Source organism: Petaurus breviceps, unplaced genomic scaffold (genome assembly GCF_028583685.1).
Source record: "Petaurus breviceps papuanus isolate PSGF00001 unplaced genomic scaffold, PetGlider_PUasm1.0 90205, whole genome shotgun sequence".
Taxonomy (NCBI): Eukaryota; Metazoa; Chordata; class Mammalia; order Diprotodontia; family Petauridae; genus Petaurus; species Petaurus breviceps.
The window spans coordinates 1,783,544-1,799,133 of record NW_027187196.1 but is presented as its reverse complement, the minus strand read 5'-3'; the positions used below and the strand labels follow the sequence as shown (position 1 = coordinate 1,799,133).

The 15,590-nt window shown below is 40.6% G+C and overlaps 1 protein-coding gene across 1 annotated transcript in view; it reads right to left on the bottom strand.

The window, feature by feature from the left end:
• KLHL4 (kelch like family member 4) overlaps positions 1 to 15,590 on the bottom strand; it is a 165,219-nt gene that overhangs the window by 111,817 nt on the left and 37,812 nt on the right. The gene's annotated exons all lie outside the window — the stretch shown is intronic.

Here is a 15,590-nt window from a genome sequence, read left to right as displayed (position 1 = left end):
TATTTTGGAACAGTGTTCTCAAATTCTATTTTAGGGATTTTAGTATTAGAGGTACTATATATTACCATACTTCATTTGGAGGATTCGCTAATGTGCACACACATCACAGATTTGAAAATCCCTGCTAGGTTTTGGGTTTGTTTTGGGGTTTGTTTGGGTTTTTTTTTTTTGGCTATTACATCTCCTCCTCTCATTCTGGCATAGTTGTCTGTGCCTCTCACTTTTTCTCTTCTGCCTAAATTAGATATAGGTAGGGTCAGACTTAAACTGATACAATTATAACAATTGATTGTATATCACCAGGTTTTATTTTGTCCTAGTCCATGGTCCATACTAACCTTGCTTGGCTGAGGTGAATTTTAGAAGAAATATAACTAATGGATATGTTTAAAAATTTCTTCCCACTGGTAGGCAGTCCTTTTGGCATAGATCAATCAATAAGCATATGTAAAATGCTTGCTTGGTGTTTGAAATGTAAACACAAGAATGTGATATTTCCTTCTCCCAAAGAAGTTATGTCCCTTTGGAAGAAGCAACTTGTACACACACACACACACACACACACACACACACACACACACACACGCATTCACACACTCTCACAAACACAGGCATCAAGTGATTTGAACGGTGAGGCACTAACAGCTGGGCAGGAAAGATGTCATGTAGAAATTGGCATTTCAGCTAAACTTTGGGGATTTGAAGAGATCACAGTTGAGGAAAGAGTACTTTCCAATAATGAGGGACAACCTGTGCAAAGATGTAGTGACAGGAGATGGAATGCCATGTTCAAAGAACATCAAGAAAGATACATTGTATGAAGGGCAGGAATGGATACGCGTGGAAAGATATTTTGTATAATATATCGATTGATGGCTCTGTTATCTCAGAGATTTGGGGATTAGCTTCAACCAGATGCAGATCCCAATCTATGCTGTCTCATGCTGTACTACTCCTATCCAAATCCTATAAATTAGTTACTTTGAGATGTTTGTATTCTGTATACCTCTCGATCATGTGGCTTTAGAGATCTGTTTTAATGTAGAGAAGACTCCCTTTTCCCTTCTTAGACTTTCACTCCATAAGGGTATAGACAATTTTCACAAGACTTTTGTACAGTTGAGAAAGTAGATTGCTAGTGTTTGATATCCTCACAATTGTCCTTTTTTATACGAATAACATACATGGGTTCCCCTCATCCCCCAATCATTTAATATCTTTTTCTCTTTCAGATACCTTGAGAATTGATTCCTCAATGGTGTCATCACCTAGTGACTCGCCATGGTAGTCTGTATAGCACACCTTAAAGTTTGGAGCCTATCTTGAGGGGGTGGGGGTTAGGCTTAAGCCACATGCTTGGGCCTGCCTGACACAGATTTCTTGGCATTCGTATCAGAAAATGATCAGTGAATCTTTGAAATGTTTATTGCTTCTCCTGCCTTCTATCTGGATAGCTGGTGGGGTTCAGTAGTCCCAGGGTTGGGGAAGGAGAAATTGAGGCTGGTGGCTTTGCACAGCCCTCACTCACTTATATCCAATTCACTTGCAAGTTATGATATCACTTTACTGATGTCATGGTCCTCTTCGAGATGACAACAAATTGTAATCCAGAATACCAAGTTCAGAGATTGAGATTCGGCTGTGTGACTGTTGATGAGTCATTTCACCTGAGTTAAATGGGAATGATAATACCAATTCTACCAACCTCCCAGGATAGTTGTAAGGCTTAAGTGAGATCATATTTTGAAAACTTCAAAGCTACATACACATATGTATATATGCTGTAAAATACTAGAATTTAAGGAGTTACAGATAATTTCTCAGCCTTTGACTCTTGGGGAAGAAGCTAATTTTTTTCAGGGAGGGAGGAAATGCTTTCTCATAATTCTTATAGGTTGGAGGGAAAGAAAGAAAGAAGCAAGGGAATTGGGAATTTCATCTTTCCAATTTGGGAATTGATATGAGGGATTTTTGCCTTTCCCTGCCTAATTCCTCACCCTCTGCCTAACCAAAGTAGGATGTTGTATCAGATGGATTAGAAGATATATATAGATTAAGATTAGTTTATGATTCTTTACCATGTAGGAATGTAAGGGTATCTCCAAATCTTGCTTTCAAATGAGGGATAACTTGGCAAAGGCTTTCTGGGCACAAAAAAATGATTTATTTGCATTTTTATCTTAATTGACCTGATTTTATTCAATTCAACAAGCATTTATTAAGAGCTTATCTATTAATTGCTATGTGCTAAACACATTGATAAGTACTAAGGATAGTTTACAATGAACCTGACCTCAATTTATTTAATACATTCAATATTATGTTTAACATAATTTGGTTTATTGCAAATTATAGAGCAATGGAAATCAGACTTTAATGTGATTCTGATTGGAAATGTTTACTGCTTGGGGCATTAAAACTGGTTTTAAGTGACCTAATTAGATGACCAGTCATTGAATAAAAGAGGGTCCTTGTCCATGAAAGTTGCTCCATCTATTTTGGAAGTTGCTGCTATTTTCTGTGGTTCATCTTTGCATGCAGGGACTGTAGGCACAGACTATATGTTCCATGTGAATAATTTGGGCACATGCACCTAAAATGCCTTTCTGAACTAGCTATGGCAGAGAGGGAGTAGAGCATGGATGCTTTTTCTTTTGCTGCTGCCTTTTGTTTTAGCTTGGTTTTACATTTATTCTCCATATTCTAGTTTGTAGTCCAAAGCATTGGAATATGAGTGGTTCAGCAGGATCCTGGAAAAGGTATTTTTATTACTTTCTCATGTCCCCTTGGAAGGGCTTTCATTTCAAGCTGGAGCCTCCATTTTGGTCTCCAGTATCATCTCTGCATGTTTATTTCTTCCTCTTCTCATAAATTTTGGCACACTTTCATTAGTCTTATATATATTTTTCTCTTCTGCCTGACTGTAATATGTGTGCTTTACAGTTAAAAGCTCTTAGGGTTAAGTTCCTCATGTAGTCATGTGATTAAGCTAATTTTTCTTCTCATGTACAGTGTTTTGCATATTTCTTTTTGAGCTAAAATTTTCTTAATGTGATCAATTCTGTATGCTTAGTAAATTTACACTCTTGTTTTCAAAGAAAGAACTGGCAGATAGAGTCTGCCAAGGCACATAGTTGCCAAGGATAAAAGATCCCATGTTCATCAGACTCTTGGAATATGTGTGAAAGCAGTGCATGTCCAGGCATTTCCATTAGCAGATGTCGTGGAAACGAGCGAATGATGAAATCCACAGTGTGAGTGGAGGGATTGTCCTTGGCAAGGACCACCTCATCCTCTAAGGCTAGAAAACATGGAGAGAAAAGCCTTTAGAAAATGTAGGAATGCTTAGAACAGCTGTTGTGTGGACTTGAATGGGAAGTTCATTAGAGATGAATGTAGGAATTGTGTGATACTGAAGACCCACTTGAATTTTAGAAAATGTGAATAATGCTTTCAATCAATTCAGTAACCAGGTAGTGGGTACAAATTGCTATCCTGGGCCCTGGGAATACAAAAATGAAAACAGCCATAGTTTAGTGGCAGAGACCCTAGATTCTTAACCTGGAGGCCTAGCCTTGGCTGGTTACCTATGCTGGGCTGAGACTTTGTTTCTTCAATGCTAGGCTTTCATCTCTAATGCCTACCTCAAAGAATTGTAGTGGAATCTGAGTGTGATGATTTATGTAAAGCTTTAGAAAGCTTGAAAAGACTATAGCAGTGTTGCCTATTATATTTTTGTTTCTGTTGTTTTTTTCTCTTTGATCGAATAACTATTACTGTAGTTGTTATTGTAGGTAATGTATGTAAGTCTAAAGGAACCTTTAGCTTTCTAGGCTGATGTGAGAAGCCATCTTAAGTTGAAAGATGAACAGGGTCACAGAGGTAAGGGATGCTGTTGGCCAAAGATGGGATTGCTAGGTGCAGTTTCTTCTGCTGTCCTGCTGGGGAGTCATCTCTGCAGAAGTGGGGATAATTTCTGCCACTCCTTGGCAGACTGAGTTTGCTCTCTGCCTTCTATCCTGTCAAGCCTAGTTTTAGTTTCACCTGGATGAGACTTTGTCACTGAGGGCCTTGAACGGAATTTAATTTTTACCCAACAGATCCCTTCTGATAAGGAACCTCTGCCCTCCAAATCCTCCACCCCTTTCTCAGTTCAGCTGCTTGAAGCCTGGCCCCTTAGCCTAGGCATTGCTTGTTCATATCACAGCCACTTTGGCTGAGAGGTTACCAGCCTTGTGGGATGGAATGACATATTGAAGCAATACTTGAACTGCACATTGGTCTATATCTACCCTGGCAGGACTATTCCACCATTGCCTCCTCACTATGCCATAGGCCCCTTCTCTTCTTGGCAAGATCTTCCCAGAAGCTCCATTTGGAGGAAGGGCCATGACCAGCCATCCCTCATTCTCTGGACTGAGTCATCATCTTTCACCTTCCTCCTCACTCTGGTCCTGAAGGTCCTTCTCCCATTGGTGAGTTCTCCCTGGAACCTCCATTTTGGGGAAGAGCCCATAGTGACTGTCCTAGATGGCCTGGACTGTATCCTCACTCATCTCTTATGAGTCCCTTCTTCCACTAGTGAGCTTTTCCTGAAACTTCCATCTTGGAGGCTCCATTTCCAGCCACTGGCCTCAAAGACGGGCATCTACCCTAGCCCTTGCCTTTCAGCTCCCCTTGTATGTATTATCTTTTCCCATTAGAATGCAAGCTCTTTGAAGGCAGTGACCATACTTGTGTTTGGATTTGTATCTCCTTTACTTAGCATAGTACCTGGCACATAGTGCTTGTTGACTGACTGGCTGATAGCCTGCGGAATTCACCCCAGTGACACAGTCTATCAGTTAAATCTCTAGCCTTTTTATGGCTTCATCCTGTTAACTGACTACATGATGAGAATAAGTGAATGAAGAGACAGTCAAGGCAGGGGTGGACAGAGGGAACACTGAATCAGCTAGAAACCTGGCTCACTTCCTCAAGCCCGAATTTCATAGTAGTCTTTTTGAGATCTCTGCTTATTCTCAGGAATAATGGTACAGTAGGATTTATTCTCTTACATATAAGAACCCTGAGACAAATTGGTAAGCCTACCCCAGTCAGTATTGCCTACAGACTCTGAATAGAATGGGCCTAGTGGTCCAGGGCATCTTGGGACAAGTCAGTTGTCCTACTTGAGGGACAGATTAGAACAATTTTGCAAATTCAAGGGAAACCCTGTTGGATTAGTAGGAAGAAGATCTACAGAAATGCAAGCCTGGAGAGAGATGGGGCTGCCCAAGATTTCTGAATTGACCTAGAAGACAATAAGGCATTTGTGAAGCATCTCAGAAAATCTCTGCCCTGACCCCATTTATGAGGGTTTTTGCATGCTCTTCTCTGGAGACAACCAGCATACAGACATCCCAGTTAGACGCGCATATTCAAATATTAGGCATGCAAAAATCCAAGGTTTTTTCAAATACAGTATATAGAGAAGGGGAACACTCACAATTAGAAAATGTGGTCCTGGGGGAGCTTCTCAAGGGAAGCTCAGGTCTTGGTGTGGAAGGCAGCCTGATGACAGAAGGTTCAAACAACCTGCTCATTTGTTGCCCTCGGTGCTCCTATAGCCTCAGCCTGGCTGAAGTGTTCCCAGGGAATAGTAGAAGTGGCTGTACAAGGGAAGGGGGCAGCCTCTCAGCTGACATAAACACAGCTGCTAAGCCACCAGGACAGGTTTGAGCAGATTGTTCAAAGTGGACATGAGGCTAGCCTTATTTTCATAGACAACATATGTCTCATAAACGGTCGGAAGAAAGCAAGACATACTGGAAATAATCGTCTGGCGTTTCTGGCAGTGTCGAAATATGGACTAATAGACTGGACCGAGAAGCTAGCAAAGTACCTTCTGCATTATAACTAGGACCCATCGTACCAGAACGATCTGGTCTGCCTCTCGGCGTATGCCCATATTCCAGAAAGACCTGGTTATTCACACTTTCCACTTCTAAATCTGTGACTCTTTAACCCTAAATCAGATTGCAAGTGATTGGCAAGACAGTGAATATTGAGAAAGAAGAGGCATTGGTTATGAACAATGCTTTCAAGAGGTTCGGTGAAGAAGGGGATGACAAAGAAGGGACAGTGGCTATATTAGCTAGGACAGTCAAAGAACGCTTTTTTAGAATTAGACCTCAACAGATTTGTAGAGAAAAGGAAAGGGGCAGATGGTGAAGAAGTCCTAGACTTGAAGGGGTGGGGGCTTCAAGGCCACAGATTCCCCACCCCTGAAAGGTAAGGGGGCATGGGATCAAGGGTACAAGTAGAAATTTGCCTTAGTGAGGAATAGGCATACCTACTTTTGTGTCAGAACAAAGGATGAAAGAATGAGTAATGATGTTTAAAAGTTGGGAGGAATGGAAGGGACAGTTGGTGAAGCACCCCCCCCCCCCACTAGATAGCTTCAGTCTTCTTAGTGAAAGTGGAGTTTAAATCAGGGATGGGGAATCTATGGCCTTCTAGATCTATAAGTGCAGTCTTTTGACTGAATCCAAATTTTACAGAACAAATCATCTGCTCTATGTGTAGGGGCTGGGGTATGCTTACAGTGGAAAGGAGAGAAGAAAAGATTTGGAGCAGACATTGTGGGAAATGAGAGAGCTGCTAGGGATAAAATAAAAGGAATTATGAGGCCCAGCTGAGGTTACACAACATGAAATGGTGGATGAAGTCAGCTCAATTTTGTTCTTTCTCTCAAGCAGTGTTTTACCAGGAGCAGGAGTGGAGAAAGTCCAGCAAGCAATTCACAGTTCATAGTTACCTGTGCACAGTTTGAGCCAAATGATGTGACGTATTTTAAAGTCCACAGTACTTATTACCAAGAAACAAACAAAAAATTGTAAAACCACTGAATGAATAAGTAACAACACATTTTGAAATACGTGTCAAATATTAGGATACTAAGAGTTAAAGCAGAAGGGATAAATACAGGCACTACCTATATTCCCTCTAAGCTGCCTCCTTTTTGGAACCAACAGAATGTTAACTTTCATATATCATTTCCCTTCTCAGTCCCCATTTTTTTTAAAGTTTTTTTTTTCAAATATAGCATAGAGCTAGCACTTGATAAAAAGTAACATCCCCACTTATTCAGCAACTAAAACTGTGACAACTCTAACCACTTAGAATTCTAAATCTGAAAGTCTGTGGGAAAAGACCTCATAGGGTCCGAATTTCCTGAAATATTCATCATAAAGTCTATGTACTTTCCTACTTAGGAGACGCCCTTGAGTCCTCATGTAAATGTGAAATAGTGACCTTGTTTTATGCACAAATCTAAGCAGCCTGGCTTTTGATTCACCTGGAAACAAGAACAGAGTAGGGAGGCAAGCACATGAATAGGAGCGATTTAGGCTGGATAGTACCTTGGCAACAAGGCGGTACAGTAATAGTTGACATTGGGGAACTTTCTGCTCCTCTTCATTACAGCCATTTTCCACCCTGTGATTCCTGGTGCTATTACTTTACCTTCCAAACCAGAACACCTGAGGCCATGGCTTGGGGGAGCCAAGGCAATCAGCTTTCCATTTCTTTGCACCTTTTCTCCTCATTTTGTCCCTTTTGTCCCTATCCATTTATACCCTGCCTGCCACCATGCCTATACCTTCTCCCCTCTCTTTCTCTGAGATCAATGATCACATCAGCAAAGCCATTGCCTCTATAAAGGTTACGTTACTGAACAGCTCTACCACTTCACTCATCATATTTATGACTTCCCACATCATAATCCCCTTTCCTGGTCACTGTTCCCCTATACATGTAGTCTCCCGTATTAGAATGTACGCTCCTAGAGGATAGAGATTGTCTCACTTTTATATTTGTATCCCTAGCATTCAGCACGGTGTTTGGCACGTAGTAAGCATGTAATAAATGCTTTTCATTCATTTATTGATTGCTAAGCACCATAAAGATTATCTCCATTTTCTAGATAAATAAATTGATCCGTAGCAAAGTGAAGTCATTTTCTATTCAGTGGCCACATTATAAATATCAGAGGCAGGATTCTAATTTGGGTCTCTCTTGATTTTATGTCTACTCTCTAACAATAGCTGTGAAACTGTGGCCTTGAGGCCATGTGGGATGTCAAGGTTGTAGGTTCCCCATCCCTGGTCAGTCTATTATATCATGACCCCTCTGCAGTGATTTTAAAACAAAGGGACAGCCATATAAGCATAGTGGTATGAGGTTAGTTATTGTGGGGTGTATCCCCTAATTACCCCTGTGGACCACTTTGCTATAATACTCTGATCCTTAAATAGATCTCTGATCTCACAGAGGGTGAGTACTGCCTCCTGTGGAGCAAACCATAGCCCACCTGTGTTTTCTCATTCTGACTCTTGCCCATTTCCTCCTATAAATCTCACACATACTCACAACCCCTCCCCCTCAACCCCCCCCACTCCCATTCAGGAGGCCTTTCTATAGCTCTTTTAACATTGGTAGCATAGTAATGGGCTATGTCCATTGATTGGCCTTCATTTGAGCCAGAAAGCAAAGTACAGATCAACAGAGCCCATGGGCTATTGCCAAAAAGAAACCACCACTTTAGGTAGCCAGACTCATGATTGCCAAGCTCCAGAACTTCTAGGTATATCTTAGACAAAAAAAAAAACATTATAAGCAACTGGGAAGAGATAGATATGATTGTAGCAAGGGATACTAGTCAAGGGGTTCCAGTCAGAATTACCATCAGGATAAGGTCAAAATTGGAATACAATATAGCAGAAAACAAAAGAAAATGGCTTTTACCCAAGAATATCTATTTCTGCAAAATTGCACATAATTCTATGGGGAAAAAATAACAGAACTGATGACTAACAAGCATTTCTTTGGAGAAAACCGAAGTTTTTGTAAATGTAGTTGACAAAAGAAACTTCTAGGTAAACAAGTTTAGCTAAAAGTGAGAGGTGATGGTGCAGGGCCAAAGATCTGAAAGGGCAGGGGGAAAGATCCTTGGTATTCTGTTGAGAGTCTCGGAGCCATTGAGACAAGAAAGACAGTGTCTGGGCATGGGTTTTAAAAAGGCAGCGTTCTAGAAGGAAGGGAGCTTAGGGCTTCTTGTAATCAAGGTGCTACAAATGAATGTCTCTCAAATGTAGAATTGGGGAAAGGGGAAGTTAGCATTGAGCTCACCCTTCTCTGGGCCTTGTAAAGCAAGGTTAAGGAGAAAGAAAGTTGTGCTGAAATTGTATGTGTCATAGTCCCCATGACCACCCCACCAATTAGTATATAAGTATTTAAGTAGCCAGTATAAGGTAACAATAAATGGGAAATAGAAACTAAGAATATAATGGGGAACACAGAATCCACTTGCCAAAGCTCTCTCCTAAATTAATTAAGGCCACATTGAGAAAGTATGTGTTTAATTAAGACAAGCCTGCTAGGTGCCAGCAAATAGACTTCAGTCTGCAAGCTACAGCTAAGCACCAGAAATATGCAATGAAATCAGACAAACATTAGGCTAATAAGGCATCCCTAAGGTGACCCTGATAACTTTTGACATGACACTGATATACTAATGAGATTGTGAGATAAGACTTGAGTCATCCCCCCTACTAGAACCCTGCCCCTCCAGCACTTCTCCAGTGCTTCCAACTCCATGTGCCCTTCTCCTCCTCCTTTCCAAATCTTTTCCCCGTGCTGTTTGTCTCCCTCTCCCTCCCCCATTCCCTCTGCCATCTGCTTCTGTACTCTCTGTGCCTTTTTAAAGTATGATTTCTGCATTATTCCCTGCTTGTTGCCAGTGTGAGCCTTTCTGACCTGTCTCCAAAGAATTCCGGAGAACTTGTGTGCCCTGACCCACCCTCAGCACCCTGTGGTTCTTTCCCTTAAGGCATAAGCCAGACACCTGGGCTGGGACTTGATTTGTCAGGAGGTGCATCTACTAATGGGTGAGCATGGGCTGTGAACCCACTAGTAGGAAGCAAAGGTTGACAAAGGAACCCATGTCCCTCCAGATGGAGACCTCCCCTCACAATTGGGATTAATAGAATATAAATGAAATTCTACACTGACAAAGGGAAAAAAAAGTATGAAGGATGCCCGAACCAGAGGGTGGGCAAGGGGAGGGCACTGCTCCAAGCAATAACCAACCAACTGTGGCTTACATGTCTGATTACAAATGGGGAAGGATAGAGATTTAGCTGGGTGGGCAGGGAAAAGGACGATAGTGGGATCAGATGGGCTCAAACAGTACAGATGGTAGGGACCTATGGATTAGATTAGCAAGACCTAGACATAAGTACAAACAATGGCCTTGTGTTCAAAAAGTCTGAGAACACAAACTAGTGGGCAAAGGACAAGAACTGATGGGAAGACTGGAAAGCAGTCACTCAAATAACAGATTTAGATCAGCCTGCAATAAATCCCAAATGGACAAACTGTCTAAAATTTAAAAGTCATATTATAACAAATAGAGGAGAATGGATGGTTCTGTCTTTCATAAACTTGAATGGGGAAACATTTGTGACCCAGACAGGATAAAAGAGCTCATAAAAGGCAAAATAGACATTCTTGATTTTCTAAAATTAAAAAGCTTTTGCGTAAGAAAAATCAACCAAGAATCAGAATGAAAAAAATTAAGATGGGCTAAAATAATCCTCTTGCATTAAATACCTTTGATAAAGTTCTAGCTTCTAAAATTGACACAAATATTCAAGTTTGGGCCATTCTCCATTGAACAAATGGGCAAAAGACCTGAACACAGTTTGCATTTCCTCTTTTGAAAACTACTTGTAACCACCTGAAAAAATCTTTCATCAATAATCAGAGAAATACAAATTAAAACAACCTTGAGGTGTCACCTCATACATATCAAGTCAGTGAATATGCTAAAAGATGAGAAAAAATACCCTCATTGTTTCAGGGGCTGTGGAAGAACAGCATACTGTTTCATTTCTGGCACAACTGTGAATTGGTTTGGCTATTCTGGAAAACAATTTTGAATTATGCAACAAAAGTTACTAAATTATCCTGTTTGACCCCAAAGTTTCTGTTACCTGGTCTGTATACCAGGGAGGTTACTGGCATCAAACAAAGCCCCATGTGTACAAAAAGATACGTAGCAGTATTATTTGTGATGATTAAAAATCTAGAAACAAAATATGGGTCCAGTAAGGGAGAATGGCTGAAAAAAATTATGGCGTATGAATAATCTAATTTTTCTACTCCTTAAGGAATGACAAATATGATGAATTTACAGGGAAAATGAAGTGATGCAGGGCAAATAGAATAACATATAATAACCACAACAATCTAAACATAGACAGTTGTGGAAAGGGAACAAAACCCTGATCAAATAGAAGGGTCACCTTTAGCAGCATAATGTCAAAGTTTAAGAGAATGCCCCTCTTGTTAATACCTGATAGATAACACTTTGACTTTGTTAGGTTTGTTTGGGTAGTGGGAAGTTCTATTTTCTCAAAAGAAATTTACCAATAAAATAGAATAAAAGGCAAGGAAGTAAGTAGTCTTAGGTATTAGAAAGCTTTGTATAAAATGACTACAATAAGCTTTGTCACTTAGAGTGATAAACTTCCATTATGTTATAAATTTACCTATATGGAATACCTCATTTCCTTATAATGCAAAATAAAGGAGATACTTGTGGGTATGTGTAGCTTTTGGGGGAAGTAATATGACCAATGGTAGTGTCCAGCTTTGTGTGTGGATGTGGATCAAAAGTTCAGAAGGTATTTTCATGTTGTGCACTGCATACACAATGTTCATTTCAATGTATAAATCCTCTATGACTATTTACTTATTTAAGTGGAACTAGGCAAAGAATTCTGACTGATGGTTCATGTGGTTTAAGGCAAAAAATGACTTTCCATGGGTACACTTGACCCAATTTGGAAAAAGACCGATAACTGCAATTAAATGTACTCTAAATGAAAAAAAAATGGTGATAAGACTATGAGAACTTAGAAATAGACATCATTATTTCAGAAAGCAAAGTTTAAGAATATACTTTCAAATAAGATATACAGGCACTGGGGTATGGAGATCCATCTTGTCCTACCGGAAAGTTGGAGAGGGGATGGGGGAAGATATAGGAGAGAGCAGATTGGGGGAGGGGGTATACAGTGGGGTCGCTGTTTTGGGGTAGTAGGTAGGGGAAAGACATGGAGAAAATTTGTAACTCGGTATCTTATGGAAATAAATGATGTAAACTAAAAATCAACATAACATTTAATTTAAAAAAATATACTTTCAAGTAGATTTATCTGAGTGGGTTTTGAGAGGTTTTACATTTAGGACTCCTCATGTCCATTTATACAAATCACACCATCCACAACTCACAAGATCTTTCAGTACAGTCTGGATTTGATTCCCAGAAGGCTTAAATTACTACACTATTGTAACGGATGGCTAAATTCAACCATCATAGTGAATGCATTCATAAAACACCAATCCATAAGGCATCTGTTCCCTCTGACAAAGCATTTTATTAAGTGGTAAGAGGCATTCTTTCAAGTATGTCTTAAGAGAAAGTAGTTGCTTAACAAGTGTCCTAAGCCCTTCTCTTCCTTTTAAATCAAATATTTCTATCTGTTAAATATTTAATAGCTTAATGGGGCAAATTCTCCCCTTTCACTCTTAGAAGGTAGTGGTGGCCTTCCCCTTTTCCTATGATCTTTTAGGCTAGGTTGGAAAAGCATTCAGGCCATAATGTCTTATTAGAGCATGGTGCCATGAGATTCCAAAAGAAGGCTATAAACCACTTCAAAAGTACTCCCAAGGCACTTGTCATATATGACTTTCTCTTGTAGCTGGGGTTTGTGTGTGGGTGCATTTCTCCTCTATACATGTTAAGGTCCATTAGGGTGGGGATCATATCTCATTTAGCTTCACTGGTGTGTACATAGCAATCACTCAGTGTATCTCTGTTGCATATACAGATGAAATCTTTTTAGTTGAACTTTTTTCTCTAGCTTCTCAGGAGAAGCATGCTTTCTTGAATTTTATGTCACTGTCAAAGTATTAGCAATCTACATTTATTCAGCTACTTTGACTGTGGGGAAGATACCTTTATACATAAATGCATCCTGAACAGAGCATCAAATCAAAAACCCTTTGAAAAATGACTGAGACTCAGCCAGTGGGGAAGCTCAGGGCTTGGTCTCACCACTATTTACTGGAGTAAAGAGGAGGTTTTTAGGGCCTACCGTTATTCATGACCATCTAGAGCATTCATACAGCCTCTATCGGAAGTAAAAGCCCTCATTATCCACATTTTCATAGGTTGTTAGTGGAAATTCACCATAATCAAAACAAGGCAGGGCTGGACAAAATGGATGATGGAATTCCTCACATGCTGTCTCCTAGTTTAGACTTTTCCCCTCTAAAAGTTACTTGTGAGTGCCATCGCCTCAACTCAATCGAGCAAATGAAATCTGAGGGTGGAGATGGTGTTTTGGGCTAGGGTGGTGGGTTGGAGTTGTGATTGCCAAAGCTAGACATAGACAACTGGCCCAGATTAGTGCTCAGGATGTTGATTTTGGTTGACTAAGCAAAGATTCAATTCATTAGGGGCAGTTTCTAGGGAAATCTATTAACCTGAGTATTGTGAGTTGTCGTGTCAGTTGCCTGGATATGAAGAGGAATCTGGACTCCATCAAGTGAGCCAAAGCCGACAGCAAGGGAGCAAACACTTTTCTTTGGAGGGGTCCGTGGCTTTGTTGTGCACGATGTTGATGTTTCCAGCAGTTTGAGATCAACTGTATTGTTTTCATAGATTAATTAATTTGTCCCCAAAGCAGGTTCTGAATGCTTTCTTGTTCCCATCAGGTTTTTTAAAACCAATGATGCCTGGTAATTTGAACAAATTAGATACAGACAATCTGACTGGGGATTTAGATGTAACACAGACTAATAAAACTAAGTTATTCATCTAAGCAGAATGAGCCGTAAAGTACAAAGCCCATATTTTGTCTGTTGCTATCCATAACAATTACCTCGTCTTCTGCACAATTGAAGGCAGAAGCACAGATAGGACTGAATAACAGACATGAGGAAGAATGAGTAACAATTGCTGTGGCACGGATGGACTCTTGTTAGCAAGGTCTTCACTTCTCAAGAGCTTTGAGTTTCTGGTTGGGGAGCGAGGGAGATGGTATCTGTTTCAATATTCAGAGGAGGCATTCAATAAACAAGGTTAGACCATCTTTTTCCCCAACCAATTAGTCACAGCTGGCTTTCAGAAAATTGAAGCCAGGTCCGTTTTCATATTAACACATTAGGTCCAATATTTTACATATTGTTTATTTTTCCATTGTCAATTCCACTTCAGCCCAATCCCCATCTGCTCAGATGTTGTCACATTGCCCTGTGGGACCCTACACAGGATGGTTCAGAACGATTGACTGGAAAATACTTAGTGAAGCTGGGTGTCAGACCCAGCAAGTAGTAAGTAGCCTCTCTGGTCTTCCCCATCATTCCCAGAGAGCTGGCTGGTTGCCCACAATAAAGGCTGTCTTCTCGGTGCCAGAATTTTACTTTGGGGCCAAACAAAAGCATAGTTATTGACAAGGCTGCCTAGGAGGAAAGGTATCTTGTACCAAGAGAGGAAGTGCAGCCTAGTGGATAGTTTATTCTTCACTCTACCACAGTTGGATTCCAGTCCCCATCTCTGATGCTAGCTGTAGTATCTTGAGCAAATTACTTCCCATTTCTAAGCCTTGCATTTCTCATCTTTACAATGGGGATAATCCTCGTAGTACCTAACTCAGAGTTGTTGTAAAACCCAAATACTATGATGCGTGTGAAGCACTATGTAAATGTCAGGCTATGTTACTGTTCCTATGAGAGATGACAGATCGTGTTTTCCTAGATAGTAATAGGGATTCCAATGTAGCTCTGAAGCAGTTCTAATGTGGAGCTGTTCAGACCATGGGGGCGTTACAAACTATTCCAGAGCCAGCCTAGGCAAATTATAGCACCAGACCCTTCCCTCCTTCAGTACCCTGTCTCCTCCTCCCCCATCTTTGCCTTGAAAAATACTGCAACTTTTCTGGAAGTCGTAGTAGAAGGTTCCCACTTTTAAAGGGACAAGAGCTGAGGCCTCTATTACTGAGCAGACAGCTACTCGGTTAAAACACATGGAGCCAACTTTGCTCAACTTCCTATATATATTTTCATGTATCCAAATTAAATGAATAACCTCTAATCCTGCGGTTTCTCTTGGTGCCTTTGAAGTATTGTCAGTGTTCAGTCTGAAGGAAAGCTATGGAAACTGAAAGGGCCCTCAGAACTCTTTAATCCATCACCATTCCTCATTTTATAGGTGGGGAAATTGAGGCTCAGAAAGGCTGATTCAGCTGCCTAAGGCCATGTGGCTGGTAATTGGGAGAGCTGGCACTGGAACTCAGGTCCTCCAGTTCCATATCCCGTGTTCTCTCACTGCACCATGGTTGCCTCCATAATATTAAAAGGATAAGTAGTGAACATTTGAAAAAGGAAAAGGTGATCACAAAGAATCAGTAAGCCTCGACAAGAGCAGGGCATAGCACTGGAATCTGAAGAGCAGAAATGAAATAGGTCCTTTGTGCGAA